This window comes from Cyanistes caeruleus, chromosome 8 (genome assembly GCF_971803275.1).
Source record: "Cyanistes caeruleus chromosome 8, bCyaCae1.hap1.1, whole genome shotgun sequence".
Lineage (NCBI taxonomy): Eukaryota > Metazoa > Chordata > Aves > Passeriformes > Paridae > Cyanistes > Cyanistes caeruleus.
Window position 1 is genome coordinate 11,924,392 of NC_141708.1, and position 19,196 is coordinate 11,943,587.

A 19,196-nucleotide genomic window follows, 5' to 3' on the forward strand; every position below is an offset into this window, starting at 1 on the left:
AAAAAAACCACAAATAAAGCATCTCTCTCTTGAAATTTTGTATAATATTCCTGCCTCTGGTTTCCTCCGCTACAAAAAGAGAACACGTGCATATTAAAGAGGGAATAAAATGTAGTAGAACAAGGGTTTAATAACTTTTCTCAAGGCCAAGAAACAATGAAAGGCAAGAACCTAAAAATACTTCATTCTCATCACATTTTTTAAACCATCATCAATAGCTCAGGATAACTGCTGCCTCACTAAGATGAAGCTTTGTGCTGCTCCTCAAACACCATCTATTAACACTTGGCAATGCAAGGAGGAGGCAGGAGCCTCTACCCTCTGTTTCTGCCCTTCTGACTCTCCCCACGTTGTGGCAGCACCGCTGTTCCCAAAGCCACGCAGGGAACCAGATCCTCCCCCACGAAGCAGCAGGTTGCTCCTCTTCAGCCAGAGGCTGTACGAAAGCTCCCAGCTTGAAGAGCTGCCAAGCCATCGCTACTTTGGGCATTTTGCTGCCTTTGCTTCAGCAGCCCGAGGACTCACTCCCACAGACGGGACTCGTGCAAGGTGGGGCCCTGCGAAAGCTGCCAGCCTCCACTTGCGCACTTCTCACCCGCACACCGGGGACCTATGGACAGCTACAGAGCACGCACGAGCGAAGGGAAAACGAGACTTTGGGTACCCAAGGAAAAGGCATTTCTGCTGTGCATTGAGATATTTTTTGGCTTTTTTCAAACACAAGGAAATTACAGACAAGTCAGGTAACTTATTTCCATAGCAAAACATTTCAGAAACCAGGAAATACTACTTATAAACAGAACACGGCTGAAACCTAATCACAAAAAAAAATATATACACTCTAATAATTCTCTTGGTAAGTTATGTTTGAAGAAATGCTCAATTGCAAGCTGCAGCAAGCTTTAAACAAGAAAGCGAATTTTTCCCAAGCCATCATAAAAACACTATTTTTTCAAGTAGGACATTTCCAGTGGTTACCTCCGAACAAAGGAAGTGCAGGACTGATGTCTACTTCACCCACTGTACGTGAAGACCGTAAAACAAAGTCCTGCGTTTACTCCACTGAGTTTTTGACATTCAAATGAAATAAAATGGCAAGGAGGGACACAGGCTCTCTCCAAAGCAGCAAAAGACAAGGACCTACAAGGGGAATTCCGACTTCTGATGTGAAGCATCACAAGGTGGTTCATCCTGTCTCTGCTGGTGTGGATTGTGCATGGCCCCAAACCTACTTGGGATGATCCCAGGACAGGACACAGCAAAAATCCCAAAACCTGAACTTAGTCACCTAATGACTCTATACCATTATCAGACAGCAAGTAAGAATTTTTAAGAATAATTTTGGAGGTCTAAATATTATTACTTGCTCGGCTATAAATAATTCTCTCAGTGTGGCAAAAGATAATAAATAATTTAAAAATAAACATTTATATTAACATTCAGTAAAACAGCAGTAACAGCAAAACAGATAAAGCATAGTCCCAGCTGATTCATCTCATGTTGAGGGTAAAGGTTTTCCATTACATTTCTTTTTATCTCATTCTTTCCAAAACAAAAACCAACCAAATCTTCCCAACCTCAATATTTGCCCTCCCATGTTTAACAACAAAGATAAAGAATCTCTATAACATCATTTGAAAACCAACTACTGAGAAGTTTTCCAACACACATTCTAATAATAAAAAGGAAAAGGTCTGCTTAGTAACGCAAACAACATTTGTTTTGGTTTCATGCTTTGTAGCAAGAATGAAATACCAACCTTCCCATTCTAGAGCTGCACTGTAAATTAAACACAAAAAGTGAAACAGATGTCTGACCACAACAGAATTAGACTTGGTAGCTTTACATGTGCAGAAAAATGGCTTCTAAAGCACCTTTCTAAAGAACTCAAATTTTAACTGTAAATGTACTTTTTTGAAGCATGCATAGCCACACACTCTTCACTGCACCCTAACGGATACTTACCAAAAAAAAAAAAAAAGCTGAAATTAATTTTTATACAAATTTGCTTACAAACTATATATTGGCAATAATATTTTATTTAAATAAAATTGTCTACATCAGGTAACAGATGCTACTGCTTCCAGATTCAGTTTCACCTTTGAGAAGGACAGGCATTGCAAAGTTAGTGTGAATGATTACATGCTTGGGAGTTTGCTGCATTTACAGCATATACTGTTTTATTCTACTGACAGAACACTTTGCATTTTGATTTTTCCCAGATCCTTTTGCTTAAACTAGAAATCTGCTTTGAGTAAGCTTCTATGATTTCCTCCTTGTGGCAGCTCTATTAAAACACCTCATTAGAAGCTATGAATTATTATAGAGACAGTGTGATTATCTTTTTGAGCATCTTAACAATTATAAAAAAAACAAATATTTGCCTTTGTTTTGACTCAAAATAGTAAAATTTTGTAGGTCTAGATCCAGATGTTTTTCCAGCTCTTAAAAGAAAAAAGCTTTAGAATTAGCTTATTTCCACTGGGTATTTCTGAGGACTGATGAAACATTTTAAGTGTACATCAAGTTACACCTGAAAAAAAAAATTGTATCTTTTAAAGTTCCTTTTGAATAAGGCATGAGTCATCTCCACCCCACAATGCACTCTATTAAAAATACCCATCCATTTGACTTACTGTAAGTAACGTGCTCTTTTGAACTGTGTAGGAAAGGATTTTACTGTTCATGCACAAGATTTATGAATCACTGTACTGTACGCTGAAAAAAAACCTCTTTGGATTAGGAGGAACAAAAAAGCACTTGCAACTTTGTGTGGGCATGTTTGTTTTCTCTAAGTTTTGGCTGAAGTCTTTCTTCTTCCACAAAACGTTCTCCAAAGGTCAGAGCCAGAGCAAAAATGATTGTGTAGAGGCAGTCTTGATTTGCACATGGAAATTCTGCATTTGGGTACACCAACACTTCAAGTCAACCTGCCATTTATGTTACAGGACCTATTTTGAAAAGGTAGAACTTCTGAGTAGCTGTAGCCCATCAGTCTCTTCCTATATTTTAGCTCTCAACTACTAATTCAATTTATTCCAGATGCTCTGCTTAAATATGTTTGATTCTGCATCTGGGATTAAGTGACTTAAACCTCAGTCCTATGCTAAGAAATCCAAACTGGAATTTTCAATGGTTATGTGCAGACAAGGAAGAAAGGCATAGAAGGATTCATTAACAAAATTTGATCTTTTCAAAAGATACATACATAATAGATGAAAACCAAATTGGAATAACTCATTCCCTCAAGATCTGGCTAATGCAAGATGACATGGATATTATTAACTGTTACATGCAACAACACACAAATATTGCAATCCTTTCAGTACAACTCCTATTTGGATTATGTATTGAAGGTTACTACAGCAAACATTTTAACTTCAGGAGAGAGAATGCACAAGGAAATAACCAGCTGTACATTACAGCATGGTTCCTGCAATGAACAGTACAGTCTCGTCAGCTATCAGTGTACAGAAAAACACACTTAATTCTAAGTTAAATACTTTGATAAAGATGGATTGCAGGCTTGTATTGAATAAATAATCTTAAAAATTACAACTTGCAAATCAATTTGTCTGAACCTATATTCCTTACTCTGGAAATGCAATGTACCTCTAATGCACAAAAGCATTGCAGAAATCTGAAAATGCCGCAAATAAGAAGAATAACCATTCCACATAAAACCAGGGCCTGCAAGTATGCCAAATTAGTGACTCCTCCCTAACAATGCTGGATTTTTGCAGGATATCATGTAACTAAATGCAAGTTCTAGAGGCAGAAGCTTTGTGAAGAGACTGACAGCAGAATATTAAAAGGTAGTTTACTATCTGGGCACTAGGCCAAGAAGTTGCATATTCCCAGCCCTGGACAGCAGGGAGAGCAGAGCTCCCACTCCAGAGTAATAGGATTACAGCTCAGAGATAACACATAGCCTTTCATCTTCTGATGACCAATATGAAGTTTCAGCCTTGCTTGTGAGGAGCTGTTTCAGTTTCCCATCACCAGCAAACGCTTCCTTCCCAACTGTGCATCTCCTCTGCAATGCAGCTTTAAAAATTAAACAATATTTACAACTGAAAAAAGTTAACTACATCCTTCACCTCTTGTTCAGCCAGCCAGGAACAAAGCTGAGGTATGAGATAGAAAATTGTTCATCACCTTTCCTCCTGATGCCTGATCTCTTGTGATATGTTACATAACCTCACTGCATGTTTTGCAGGCAGCAAAACAAATCAATTAAGCAGCTTTTCCTTTCTGACTCATTCTTCTCAGCAAAACCATATAGTCATAATCATGGATCATCAAAGTTGTCAAAAGGGGAAAAATACACACATCCCTATTCAGCAAAAGATGTTTTTCCCACATAAAAAGCTCCACTTTTGTGTAAAATTGGGATTGTCAGATCTAGCTCCATATAAATTTTCTGACAGTGGCTGGGTAATCAGTACTGAAAAGCTGGCCTTGTACAACACAAAGGCAGGAGTTGTTTCTTTGAGCTACTGCAAAGCGGAGATTTCAGTCTTTTTTAGAACATATGAATTAAGGAAAAAAAATGCTCTCATTTTAAACTTTAGCAGCTCTATCAAATAAAAATATAAGAAGTAGTGGGGCCTACTGAAATAACTACAGTGGACTTTTGTCTAAGTTTCTATACCAGTTTCCTATACCAGTATTTAACACTGGCCTGTTACATTTTGAAATTAAAAAAAATCCTGCATGATTGACAGGTATCAAGTGCTCAAACTTCTTTTCAAAAACATGTAAAGGTGTTCTTTATCAGTGAATTTTAGAAAAGAAGTCTACCTAAGTCAGATAAAAGGAAGCATTAATTCTAACACTAAATGTTTAAAAAAAAAGTAATTAAAAGTATCAGTTTGAATTTAAGAGCATATAGCTACTCTTGCAATATTAAACCACAATTTTAACAATAAGTAACAAATTCAGCCAATGAAGAAGACAGCAACCTCCAGAGATTTCTGGAAATTAAAACGAGTCAAGTATTTTACTCAATTCATTTCAAAATGAGTCAAATGCTTTGAAAACATTTTGAAAAATTTCAAAGTCGTTTTTTTCAAGAACCTCCACTGCCTGCTGTTTAAATACACAGTAGTAATAATTTTTTAAAAAGGAGGTAATTTCAATGTTTTGTTTTATTATAGATATGGCTGGCCCAAGGAATTAGTAAACACCTAACTTCAGTTATACCTGCTGAAACTTGTTAAAATGACAGTTAGAGAAGATCTATTCAAAAGATAATGAAAGGACAGTATCTCCCAAAGAAAATGATACACCCTTGAACTACAGCTGATCAGCCAAACGTTTTCCCAGCCTGCACAATGTATCACAGCTACCCTACTGTACACTTTCTTCCACTAAACAAGAAATTAATTAAATTCAGTTTCCCTGTTTAATGCCGGGAAAAAAAAAAAAGCAAAAAACCAACAAAACAAAACTGAAATAGAAATACAGATAAAAGTGCCTCTATTTCCTACAAGCAAATGCTTTTCCTATGAAAGTGGAGGCCAGGGTTCAACCCTGACTGCTGAAGCATCTTTATGATCCTGTGGTCTGGTGCTGCCTTTGTGGCTATGCTCGTTTGGGAGCTGTTTCCATGACAACTTCACTCTTTTAACATTATCCTTATACTTCATACTTACTGTGGTTCTTCTGCTTCCTCCACAGTTGGTTTCTGAGGATTCCACAAGTTATTTTTGTGAGTGATATGAAATATAATTTTCATGTTTAACCTCATGTTTCCCACCAAGTATTCTCAATAATTCTGTGGTATTTTGTGTACTAGCTAAGCAGAGTTCCCATCCTGATTGTGCATGCTTTGTGCCACTGAAATTAGACGGAATTATATTCATCTTTGAAAAGTACATGAGCTGAACTGGCAAATCTGTGCAAAATAACTGAAATAATCCTTGGGAGTAAACTTAACAAAGGAGAAGACAGCAGATTTTAGCATAATTCTTATTTAAGCAAATACATTTAAAACACAGAGTAAAAAATAAGAAAAAAATTGCTAAATTCTGGCAAGAAGAAAACAGCTATGCTTTTCTATAATAACATACCTTATTTTCCCTTCTCTTACTGCACGATAACTTTCATAAAAGCAACAGGGAAAACCAGCTGACAATATTGGGAAAACATTTGTAACTAAAGCATTAGGTGGTATCAGAGGTGTACATGCAGAGGAGTAGTATTTTTTTTCCTAAGTTTAGTTATAATAACTGTACATCCTACTTACTAAAACAGCATTAAAACACAAAATACTGCATTACAACCAACTCCTAAACTTGAGAAGGGGGGAGGTGCCAAATTGAGATTTATCCCCACAGTGCTAAGCTGCTTTGCCAGTATCTTTCCCCTGCAGAGGACACTAACAGTTGCTGGCAGAGGTTCTGAGTTTTATCCAGCAGCAATGTCAGCACCAAACTTAAAACCTCCCAGGAAGACAGTAACACAGTGGATCTTCATCTTGGATTACAAACATCCTACAGTTATTCGGTTTTGTGTCATTAGTTAAAAAACAACATAATCCTTAATGCTTACCAATTAATTTTAGTGACTACAGCTTAAAATTCAGGCTCTTCCAATAATAAACACACCTTTATTCCAAAATATGTAATTAGGAGTGCTTCCAAGAAACAATGTTATCAAGAAATAATGTTTAATCAAACCATAATTACTAATTTTAGCTGTTCACTAGAATTAAGACAAACAGCAAGTCAGAGTTGAACCTGTATACACTGTTTCATCAGAAAATTATCCCACTGCCAGGTTGAGAATTTTATGATTTGCTTATGATAATTTTATGATTTGTCTGAACATAGGACTTAAGAAATCTCCATGTCCTTCAGCTGGGAAGTTTTTGTTATAACCATGCTTTTAATCATTTAACATCTGTAACAAGTTTTAGTTCACTGGAGCTCAGAGCCAGCGTTACTCCTGCTAACCCCTTTTCCCAAGGAGACATTTGGAGCTGTAAAAGCCCATCTGGAGCCATCTACAGACAGAGACACCACTGAGTCTCTTGGCTTCATGTAGCACCAAGTCATTTTGTTTACTCACACTCTGCAGATTAGTGTACATCCACAGATGTACAAGTATAGATCTAGTACACTCCTTTTTTCTTTTTTTTTTTTAAATAGATTGGCTCGGTTAACCCACAGCTCCTCGGAATTAAGTTACAAAACAAAACTGGGATCTGCTTTGCCCAGAGTTTTTTAGCCAGATCAGATACAAGATGGCTACAGCTGTTTGCTGACCCAGCACAGCCATTCATTATGACTAAACAAGAAAAAAACAGTGCATCTGACTCGAGCATGGAAAATTCTGTCCTTCCTAACTGGATATCAACAAGTCAACAAAATAATAAAGAAAGAAAAATTACAATTTCTTTGGGCTTTAAGAACCCTTCAACAAAGGCCTTCTGACATGTTACTAGGGAAACTACATCGTCATAGAAATGCAACGTGGCATAGTCATTAAGTTAAAAAACTTGCTGTCAAAAAAGTAAAGAATATTATTAAGAGCTCTACATTTCATATAGCAGAAGGAAGGCATTAAAAGATCTGCACTAAGACAATTCATGTTATGTATTTATTGCTGAAGATGATGACCTATAACAGATATAAGTTAACTGTCATTTAAAGTGTAAACATCTTACTGGCTCAAATATATGGCAAATTTGAGAAAAGGTTCTGTATAATTTGATACTGCAATATGAACCATATTCAAATTTCACAACAAGCACAGCTAAATAGCCAGAGGGGAAAGATTAAATTAAACAAGATGAATAAAGCACCATCACCCTTTTTCATTCTTTGCCCTCCTAAAATTAACAAATGCAGACTACTTCACATGGTTTAAGGGAAAAATATAAACTATATAGGCAGTTTAAGATTCAATGTTTTACAAAGAGATACAGTTGTAGCAAGGGAAAGGAAATGAGAAAATACATGAATACCACAGTGAAACTGGCAACAGCTCTTGCAAAACTATCAAAGCATATATTCTGTTGCTTCATGCATACTCTAGTCTATTCAAACGAAACTTCCTCTATTTCTGAAGGAATAAAAGGAGTAACTTTAGAAAGTTTTAACTAAAAAAGCTGTACATTATTATCCCTCATTTCTAAGTAAAATCATTACTAATTAATATTCTATCTATGGTATTAATGTATTTTCTAAAATAGAATTTATAATTCTACAAGGGAGTCATTGGCTCCTTACATACACACCTCTAAGGCAATCTAAAAGAAGCCAACTGCAAAGACAGCAACCACAAAGAAATCAACAGTTGAGCTGGTGTCATTCAGCACTCTGTAATGTAAACAAGTTATGTTCAACTCAGTGCTACCATAATAAACTTTATTAATTATAAAATTCACTCCACTGGTATATGCTATTTCATGCTAGTGCAGTCTATGACTTGCCAGTAGTTTCTCTTGTGTTGTGAATCCTGACCCCAAAGTTACACAGTGCCTCACAAGCACAAAATTAAATTTCAAAAGGTCCCTCACAGTTTAGATGAGCTGGTTTCCTTTGTGCTGCAAGTACAGTATCTCAAGAGATGAGAAAGAGCCTTCTCAATAAACATTTGGTATTCCTTGACAACTGGCTATTCAAGTACCACAAAAATAGCATCCTGGGTTCTGTAAATGAGCTTCATTCATATTCAACACAGTAGTGGAATATTCTGCTTTCTGATGCTGCCTTTCAGATTAACTGTTTGGTTTGTTGGGGTTTTTTTAATTGTTGAATTTAAACAACTTACCAATTATGAAAATTGACTGCTCTGAGAAACTATATGAATGCAAATCCTATTACTTATCAGCAGATTTCAAAGGAAATTTTAATTTAGAAGCATGCTGCTGATAATATTTTTCAAATTCTCATCTTTTACGCACTTGCTGTTTGACATTTTACTGATTATTGTAATTTGTTCAGAATTTACCTAGAATGCTACTGATAAACACAAATGGCCATGGGAATAATTGTGGGAACATTAAACAGTTAAGCACACAAGATGTTCAGAAGGAAGCACTGTTCTTGCCTCCTAACAGTGTGGCAATGTTACTTTTCATGGAATTACAGAAGCTTTATTTTGTTCATGTCCCCAAGAAGTGATATTGCACGGCTCTTAGGAGGAGGTCTTGTTTAGGGAAAATTACTTCATTTCTTTATTCTTCTTCTCCCTCTCTCATGTTTATTTTTTTAATTTATTGTTAGGCTGAAAGCTTTCTGAAGCAGAGGACTATCTTTTGTTGTATATTTGTACAGTGAGAGGGAATGAAGAATTCCGTTCCCTTTGGAAAATTATCAAAGCCACTTCTTGTCTCAAAACACCCTACTAACTCTGAAATTCAATTCAGCTTCTGCACTTTCCTCATACAAGGTAGATTTAGTGCCACATAAGAAGTCTCATAAAATTTTCAATCTTTTCTACCAGTCATGGAACACACCTAACGTAGAAAAGAGAATCACCACCTGAATTAAAACTGGGATCACAGACTTATAGTTAATTTACAGTTAAAGACATGCCTACATAACAAAATGCACCTAACATGGATATCAGTGGTGCTAAGGGGCAGAAACACTAGCTGATAAAAACACCACCAGCATTTCCCACAGGTACTTTTTTATTAGTAGTCACTAACAGCAAATGGCTCTCACAACTGTAACAAGTCTATTTTTTCTGTTGTCCTGACAAAAAGCATTCATCTGATATACCTTAACAACTCCAGAATATTAATAGCCACCCTTTTACAGATATTGAAGCCAATGCTGACACTGTCCTGCCAGTTCTCCCTTACATTAGCAGCGTCACTCGTCTGGCCCTCTCGTGAGCGGGTCTGGGCAGCCAAGAAGATTACATGGACAATCAGCTTTTGCCTGGCTTAATTCCTTGAACCAGATCAACACGGGGTTGGCAAGAACCAGGCCTGTCACAAGGAAGGATGTGGCAAGGACAGTACCTTGCCAAAACCCCGCCTGCATTGACCTGCATCATCAGAAACTGTTGTGGAAAAGAGTGTCATGGTAAGACCCTGACACTCATCATTTCCATGTCACTCCTTACAAAATGCGAGACTTTGGACATTAGTATGTTCTTGACTGTTTCACTTAGTAAATATCACAGTTCCACACTGTTTTAGTGCTTTCCAGGGATTCAGAATAATCATCTTGATATTGCACTGGCTAAAAGTGAGGCCCTATGTCAGGCCATTGAAGGCCACAAATTTACAACAGCATCAATAAACACTGAAACAGACACCACAAATAGAAGAAACAAGTCTGTACCCACACTTCTTTTTATATTTCACTTCTAAGTGCTACAGCCAGTGTGTGGTTTTTTTGTTTGTTTTTATTCAAATGCAACATGCAAAATCAACAACCAGCTTACTGGGTTCTTAAGCTGGCTAGACACCTGTATTTGCTATTGAGACAGTTTGAAATTCATGATAAGAACCTTTGCCAAGAGCAAAGGAGACATTGTCAGGTACCCCAGCTATCCCTGTCAATAGGAAATACTTGCATTGTTTAAATGGTGATTTTTAAACTTTCACACTTTCCTTCCCAGAGAGATGAAAATAGCAGGTTACTTTTAAACTCAGTTAGTACATCTCCACTAATAGCAGAAACTAGTTGGAAAGAGTAAAAAAGCTTGGCTTAACTCTGGGAGTATCCATTTCTCCACATTACTGGGATGATTTGAGTTTGTTTTGGGGATAATTCCTTTTCAAACTATACTGATTCTATTTTCCCATAATGATGACAGTTCACGGTGTGCTGTAGCTGCACAGACCCGAGCTTCTGATCCTTCACTATCCAGAAAAAAAACCCCAAACTGCTTGCCTGAATGGTGAACTGAAAGACTTGTGGTATCCACAGAAGTTAACCAAGTAAGAGAATGATAAGGACAATCAAAATTATTAAAGGGACATGCTGTTGTCTATAAGCAGACTAAAAAGGTTGGGCCTCTTCAATTCAAACAGGAAAAGCTGAAGGTGGGGCAGGAACATTACTGAACTTTACAAAATAAAAAAAGGCAGCATATGAATTGAATAAATCCTGATTGAGACAATGGTTGTGAAGGAGATGAGGGTTAACTGTAAGATTCTAATTTTTGGTGAGGCACTCAATTAACATTTCTCCATTAGGTTTTACTGCCTTTTGATTACAAAGGTATTAACTCTTTTCCTGGTAAAATACTATCTAGAAACACAAGTGAAAAGTTTTCTTCCATAATCTGCAACCTAGATATGTTAGAGAAAACCTTCGTTTTTACAGCATAAATCTGTTTCTGGAGAACCATTATTCAGGAGATAAAGAAAGAATAAAATCCTATGCAAAAAGGCTTGCCAAGTTATTACACTATCATTGACAAAGTTACAGTAACTTTTCTCAGAACACTCTGAATCACAGCTCTGACTAAACATTTCTAGAGACAAAACCCAGCTCCTTAAAGTCCTCCCTAAACAAGGAAGTCTCAGATCTAAAATGCCGTTCAAAGAGATATGAAGAAAGCAAAGGGACAGTCTTCTCCCAGCTCATTACTAAATTAGATGGATTAAAACCCAGTTCTGCCTTGAAATGGGGATTCACATTTGCTTCCATACCATGTAAATCAATTGTGATCTAGGCACAATTTCAGTTCTGGGGTAATGGCTCCCCAATGAAAAACTTCACTTTCTGTTCACTCAATCATTTTGGGTAACTGCATTATTGCAACTTCAGAAAAATTCTTCCTGAAAATAATAAAGTTTAATTATTCACAATGGCATCCTTCATATTCAAATTTTCTGAAACAATAGACATATTTTCAGGATGGATACATGAAGGTAACAGTCAGTCCTCTGTGGTAACAAGAGATTTAGCACATTTTAACCACTAATCAATAAATTGGTTTGACTATTGCAATATGGTCTTACTTGCTCACTTTGTGTTCTTCACAGAAAATTAAGTAAAATATGAAAATTGTATCATAGAATAGCATGCCTCAGGTAGTCAGAATATTCTTAAAGCTACAATTTGGGAGGAACTTGATTCAAGCATGAGTCTAGGTTTGAGCAATTTCTTGCTCTAGGCTGTAGGCAATCATCTAATTAGAATATGGCTAAAAAATATAACATGAAAGGTAGAGGGGAAATTTGTAGCTTGGTCTTAGCTTCCAAATCACCATTCATGCTTAGCTGCTTTACATTAATCTCTCTATATTCACACATGTAATCCCATAAAATACTGAAAAATCCAGTCTTAATCAAGAATAGTTAAAAAAACAAAACAAAAAAACCCAAAAAACCAAACAATCAACAAGAAGGACAAATCTGTAACTTCAACATTGTAACTTGCTTTTATGAACACTGAGAGCTCCTTCAAGAAACACCATATACTAAAACCAAGCATGGTAGTTTAAGCAGGTGAATTAAATATTAAAAGAATCTTACATTACCATTTTATTGCAATTTTTTTTTTTTTGCTTTAGGTAAATCATCTGCTGCATATACTTCAGTTGGTTTTGTGTCACAAATGTAGAGCATATTCAACAGAAAATCTGAAATGCCAGTGGAAAAGTAACATTTCCAGTAAAGCCTTCATTTTCTGTTGAAGTATGAATACCATTACAAAATGGTTCGAGGTAGCCTACTAGCTTTTACTGAGCATTACTTACACAATTTTTATTGCCGGACATCCTTCAAACATATTCCACAAGTACTGGGGCTTCTTTCTCTCTCTAAAAAAAAATTCTTTCCCATTTGTGAGTGGAGAAACTGTGTTTCCACATTACATCGTTGAGATATATCTGAGATTTAAAATTTCTTTCAAGCATTCCACACTGTAATCATGTTCTAAAGCCACTAAGCTTATAAACTAGACAGGGCATTTTATATAGCTTTGGAAAAAAATTATAAAATGTGACTTTTTTTTTTTTGACTCTGTGCTATTAAATCTATCTGCTTTCTGTGCTATTAATTCTGTCTGCTTTGTTTTCTAACTGCAAATTTCATGGCTTTTCCATCACTAAACATAGGAAACTGGAACAATCCAAACAGTATCAAAAGAAAAGATAGAACAAGCATTGTAGCTGAGTAATTTGGCAGCTACTGTAAAATAAGATAATAGGCAAAAGAGGTGAGACACTAAGAATTTGTCAACTCTGTGTATAATATGAATATAATTAAAGGCTATTGGGGAAGCACAAAGAAGCAAAGACTGAAAAAGTATTTATAAGCGACACATCAGCCACCAGGGTCTCAAGGAATGTATTTAAAATCTCAAATCAGAGAGTTTAATTACAGACTCCTCTTGAACACAGACGCAACTGTCATTGAAGGAAAATGCTGTTTACAATCTTAGGAGATTCTCAAAACGTGGGGTCATGGCTCTCCATGAAACGTGGAATTTGTGAGTGCATTCAATTTAAACAACAAAATAGAATTAAAAGAAATCCCAAACTAGGGATTGAGATATTTGCAAATACAAACCAAAAAATTAATTCTAATATATTGTTTACAGAGTGGTGAAAACTGGAATTTGAGTTGTTACCAAAAGAAACTTTTCAACTATTGCTCTGCAACATCAGCATGTATTACTACTTGGAAGATAGTAGTTCTGGAGGACCCTGCCAACGATGAAAGGTTTAACCATATTGTGTACAAAACCATTAACAAACCCCCAAAACCAACGCCCCTCCCCCCCCAAACCCATAGCAGAATTATTTAATTAAATGGACTGCACGTGACTTAAGATAGAAGAATTATTTCACCAAGTCAGAACAGCTTAAAGAAGCTTCATTCTGCAATTTGATTTGAAACAGTCACATTTAGCTTATGCCTGAAAACTGAAGTTTCCTTCCCAGACAAGAAACCACAGTCCAAACAGTTACACAAACAGTTAGCAAAGAAATATGATATATCAGGGGGAAAACAAACCAAAAGGGAATTTAACAGACATTAATAAAATCAAATAATGATTTCCTATTTACTTAGAGTTTTAAACAGTTTACATAACTATGCTCACACCTTGGAAAAGATGACTGCCTTACCAAGAACTGATCATAAGCATTCTATAATTATCCTCCACAAACTTGTCTGCAGTTTTAGTTCCAAATGCAACAGACAGACAATACATTACTCATAAGTTAAGTATTGCGATGCTGATTTCAAGCCAAGTGATGCAAATATGTCCAAAATGTGAGAGACACATTTCGAGCTCCTTTCGAGTATTTCCTTGCTACAGACAAAAAGGAAAAGTAAGTAACAAGTAGCCATTTCAGTCAAGAAAGGTCGAGCTCAGTCTACAATTTACAGATGACTTTCTGGCACTACCATTACCTCAGAAAACTTAGATGGAGTGACAATAGGTGTAAAGAACTCTGTAAAGCTTTCCCCTTGACAGATTTCCCAGAGTTTAAAACAGCGATACTGCTTTTTCCTTATCTCATATCTTCTAATCAGGCTAAAGCTGCGATAGTGTGAAAATAAAGATAACATTGTAGGGCAAGTCACCAAGCTGATCAGCAAGATTACAATGTTTGCCTTCTATGAACTGTCATGCATCTTTTTTCATCGTTCACAGCAGTCCTACCATATTCAGACTACTTTTACAGAGATTACTGTTCATAGCAAGCTTTAAGTAAGATTTTAGTTCTATTTTACTTAGACTAAATATTGAAAATGTCATATTGGCACCTTATTCATTACTCTCTTGAGAGTAAATCAACTCTCCTATCTCCTCTATCTACTAATGCCTCAATGGCTAAACAAAGCAACATAGCACTTAGGAGAATATTATTAATTCAGATCTCCTGAGGGCAGCTGCACCATTTAACTGCTCCAGTTTAATGAGAGGTCAACATATATAGTCAATTATGAATGAAAATAAATTAGAAGAAAACATATTTGGTACAGCAAACAGTTTTAATCAAAATTGCCAAGAGTTCTGGACCACTGATTCATTCTTCTGTGTTGAACTTTTATTTAGAAGATTTTCACATGCTATTTCTTTCTAGGTTTGGGCTCATGGCAGAGTCATACATGAAACTTATTTGTGAGACATAGTGTTTGACTGGAAACTTTCAAATATTAATTTTTCTTCCAACTATTACCAAACATGCAAGACTTCAGAAAAACTCAAGCAACATCCTTCCACAGACAACTATATAATTCAAAAAGGAAAATCTGCAAAATTTCAACAGGTCTAGCAAATTCTTCTAAAGAATTCTTTAGAAGAATTCTAGATTCTTTAATTTTAATTCTTCTAAAGAATTAGTGGAACTAATGACACCACAGTAAGTGGTCAAAATCTGTTCCTGGGAGTCCTAGGTTACAGATGTAAGAGATATCCACCCTAGGAAGCAGCATGATACATTATTATCATCTGGATAACTTCAAGTTGAAATATCCAGCTGCAAGAATTTACAACAATGTGCTGTAGGACCAAAGGAATTAGAAATTATAAATTCTCCTTGCTCTGCCCTAATTTGTTTATAGGTCAGACTAATTAATGCATTTTCTAGGATTAGAAAAGAAGTTTTTATGTTAGTGGTACACAAAAAAAGTACTTCTAAGCAGCTACCAGCAGTCAGTTCATATTTAAACATTAAAAGGAATTAAGAACATTTAATCATTAAATGATGTAATTGGTTCAGTCTTATTAAATCACTACTTAAAAATTCTATTTGTTTTTACCTGCTATAGAAGACATTAAGGCAAAACCAAGCTGTCCTGTAAGTCATGTAAGTACGTTACAGATAAGATGGTTTCAAGTACAGATACAAAAGCTTAACTTAAATGAAGAAACACCACTAGATTACTAGACTTGAAGAAACACAGTCAAAAGTCCACTATGACCAGCCAGAGATGAGCTGGTACTGGTCACTACTGCCAATAGAAGTAAATATGAACATTTAATGTAGCTATAATCTTCAGAAGATAATGCAATTGGGTAATGCGGTTCACCATGATTACGGTTATCAGCTTGCACAAAATTTCTTCTCTGAACCTAAAGAAAAAACAGATTTTTTAATTTTTTTTTTTCCAGCCAAGCACCATTTAATTCCTCAGAGCTGGTAAACTTGCACTAGTAACTTCATATGAAGTTTCCATTTCATTTTCTGAACTCCTATGAGAAATTTGTATACACAATGCTTCTAACATCTTAGATTTAGTGTAATGAATGAGATAATATAAAGGGGCAGAACACTCCAGGTCAAACAAAGAAGTGTGAATGAAATTTGAAGCCAGACAAGTTCAAAGGATTGCCTAATAATAATTAAAATATCCATACACTATATACTATCTCTATATACACATACCATATAGAGATACTCTGTCTTATATTTTATAGTGTCACATATGTTTTACCTCTATAGAATCTGTTCCCACAGAAGACTTAAAATTAGTACATTTGTGCAGATGGTACCCATAATCATGGCCAAATGTACATTAATTTCTTGGAGGAGTATCCTCTAGTAAAGAGCTCAGAGATGACAACTAGACATGACAACTATGAAAATGCTTTCCTGCAAAGTAAGTCTTCTGTATGAGTGTACAATGTTCTTACTGCCAAAAGAGGCTGGCAAATTTTGCTGAAATGTAGGCCCAAGACTTTATTTAATTCAAAAGGTCAACCAAGGAAGATATCTGCATTTTCATTAATGATGTTTATCTGTAGCAAGAAAGAGCCACAGATCACATCAGGCATTTGAAAGGTCTGTTTTCACATCATTTGAACATTTACTTCTGGGAATTCAGAAAGTAGCTTGAAAGTGATGAAAGTCATTAACACACTGATCTACATTAAAGCAATGTTTACAATGTGCACAGAATTTCGATTTGACACAAAAGGGTACTAGAACACACAATTCAGCAACATGATAGAATAACTACTTTCTAAAGCAAACTGATTATAATTACAATAAGAGCACTTTTTTTTTTTCAGGGCACTTAATCTGATCAAATCAAGAAGAGTTTCAAACTGTCCCTCTTTTGTTTTAAGGGGTTTTTTTGTGTCTGACTGCCAAATTTCGAAGTTGACATCAGCCTCCAGTGCTAATATTATGTCTCCAGTGTCTGTCACAACTCTAGCAGTCTACTCAGTAATTCCAAGTAATCCATGAAAAGCACATAAAAGAGTATGGAGAAAAAAAATTCTATCATCAGGAAACTCGAAATTCTCCTCAAGGGCCATCACCTGACACTGAAGTACTGCAAAGATCTATAAATTGTAAAGGGACAAAAACCACACCATTATTCATTAACCAAGAGCAAGAAGAAAACAGCCTAAAAGTGGCCTCTTTGAAGAGCCTGAAAAGGGTCAGAATAAAAAGTCCTACATGGCTATAAACCTTCGCCATCAGTAATCTGCAATTACAGAGCTCCTCTGATCACAAGAGACTTGCAACAGCAGCTGAAACAGAGTATTTCTAAACATTACTTAGAAGTCGGTGAATGCAAATGTATGAACTGTCAGTCCTCAGAAAGCCTTAGAACGCTGCAACAAACAGCTTCAAAGGAAATAAGTTCTAGAAATTTGGCTAAGGTATTAAAAAAACAAGCATGAGCCTTGTACTTGATTGCAAAGGGGAATGAATCACAAGTTTTCAATGCCCTTAAGACTTCTGTACACAAAATTATCACTGGACAGCATTTTTAAGTAAATAATTTAATCATCGAAGCTTCCCAGTACTGTCAGAATTATTTAGAGTTGTTTTTGAGTTTTTATTTAAATATCTGACACTTGTTCAGAAGATCAGTTACACAACTAAACCAATTACTCCTCTATGGGAAATCATAGCATGTAACCAATCTAACCTACTTTTTAGAAATTCAAAGTATATAAAGACTTATTTATATGGCAATTCCATTTTAACATACATCTGCCAAAACGCTGTCACACACAGATCCTAAGGTCTTAAACAAAGGCAAATGTACTTTTGGCAAATGTAACTGGGAGATGGGGGGTTGGCAAATAAAATCCATTACACAAAATGAAAACCCCAACCCCCACACTTCCATTACCTAAAGACAAACTCTTCAAGCATTCTTGAGAGCTTTGTTCTGGCTTAAGTTTTGAATTCAAAATTTGAGAAGGAATTGTGTGTCTATTCCTGCAGCTTCTCATTTGAGATGTATATCCATGAAAGAACATCCTAACACACCTTTCCTGCTTTCCACACAGTTTCTTGGGAAGCACAGTCAGGTGCAGGAACACAAGTACAGTTTGTATCTGTGCATAAGCCGCCTCCTCAAACTAGACGGAAACAAAAAGAACACATGCAGTAACCTACTTTTTTTACATGGGATTTCTTTTTTTCCAGGAATACTGCCTGTTAATTCTCACAAGGGCCAACTTCAACAAGTTGACCAGAGTAACCACATGTGTAATTCTGCCTATGATCAATTTCAACAGTGAACTCTGTCATTTCAGTCAGAAATAAATCTTAACGTGAAAAATGGCATCCCAATGGAAAACATTATCTTGTTTGTGTACCTAGTGCACTGAAATGCAAATTTTACCAGCTGCCTCGCTCATACACCTTCCTAAACTACTACTAATACAGACATGCCTACAGATGAAGTGAGAAGAAGTTTAAGGATGAGAGAAGTGCATGTGGGGGAACAGGAAAACACATTTCATATTATATCTGAAGCATATACTCAGAAAATAGTAATCAAATCTCCAATATGAAGCTCAAATTAAAACTTTAATACTTTGCAAGTGATGTTAGAGAGGCTATGTTTTTGTGGTGAGGAGGCTTTATGATAGAGCAGCTTCAGACATATTCCCAGGCATTAAAAAAAAAACCCCAAAACTCTAATCTTCAAAAATGACATAAGAACCACCATCCAGACTGTGTATTACACCAGCATCTAAATAAACTAGATGTTCTTAATATAGAACATTGACATAAATTCCTTGGGTGAAATGACCCCACCTAACATTCTGAACTTACTGTGGCACTTCTGCTCAGATTTACAAAGAGGTGATACCACCACAGTACAATAGAACCTAAAATATTTTCTACTAAAAATAGCAAGTTTCATGAGAACCCAGTTTTCATAAACCCTCAAATTTAGCATTCTAAATATAAATGTTTCTTGACCGAATTAGCTCTCAGAAACACTGTAAATGCCAACCTCTCATGTTATTTTTTTGTCTCCAGAACCTGCTCCAGAACTTCAGTTC

General features: G+C 35.9%; 1 protein-coding gene across 5 annotated transcripts in view; it reads right to left on the reverse strand.

Annotated features, from left to right (window-relative positions):
• SLK (STE20 like kinase) overlaps positions 1-19,196 on the reverse strand; it is a 49,661-nt gene that overhangs the window by 28,855 nt on the left and 1,610 nt on the right. The window lies entirely within an intron of this gene.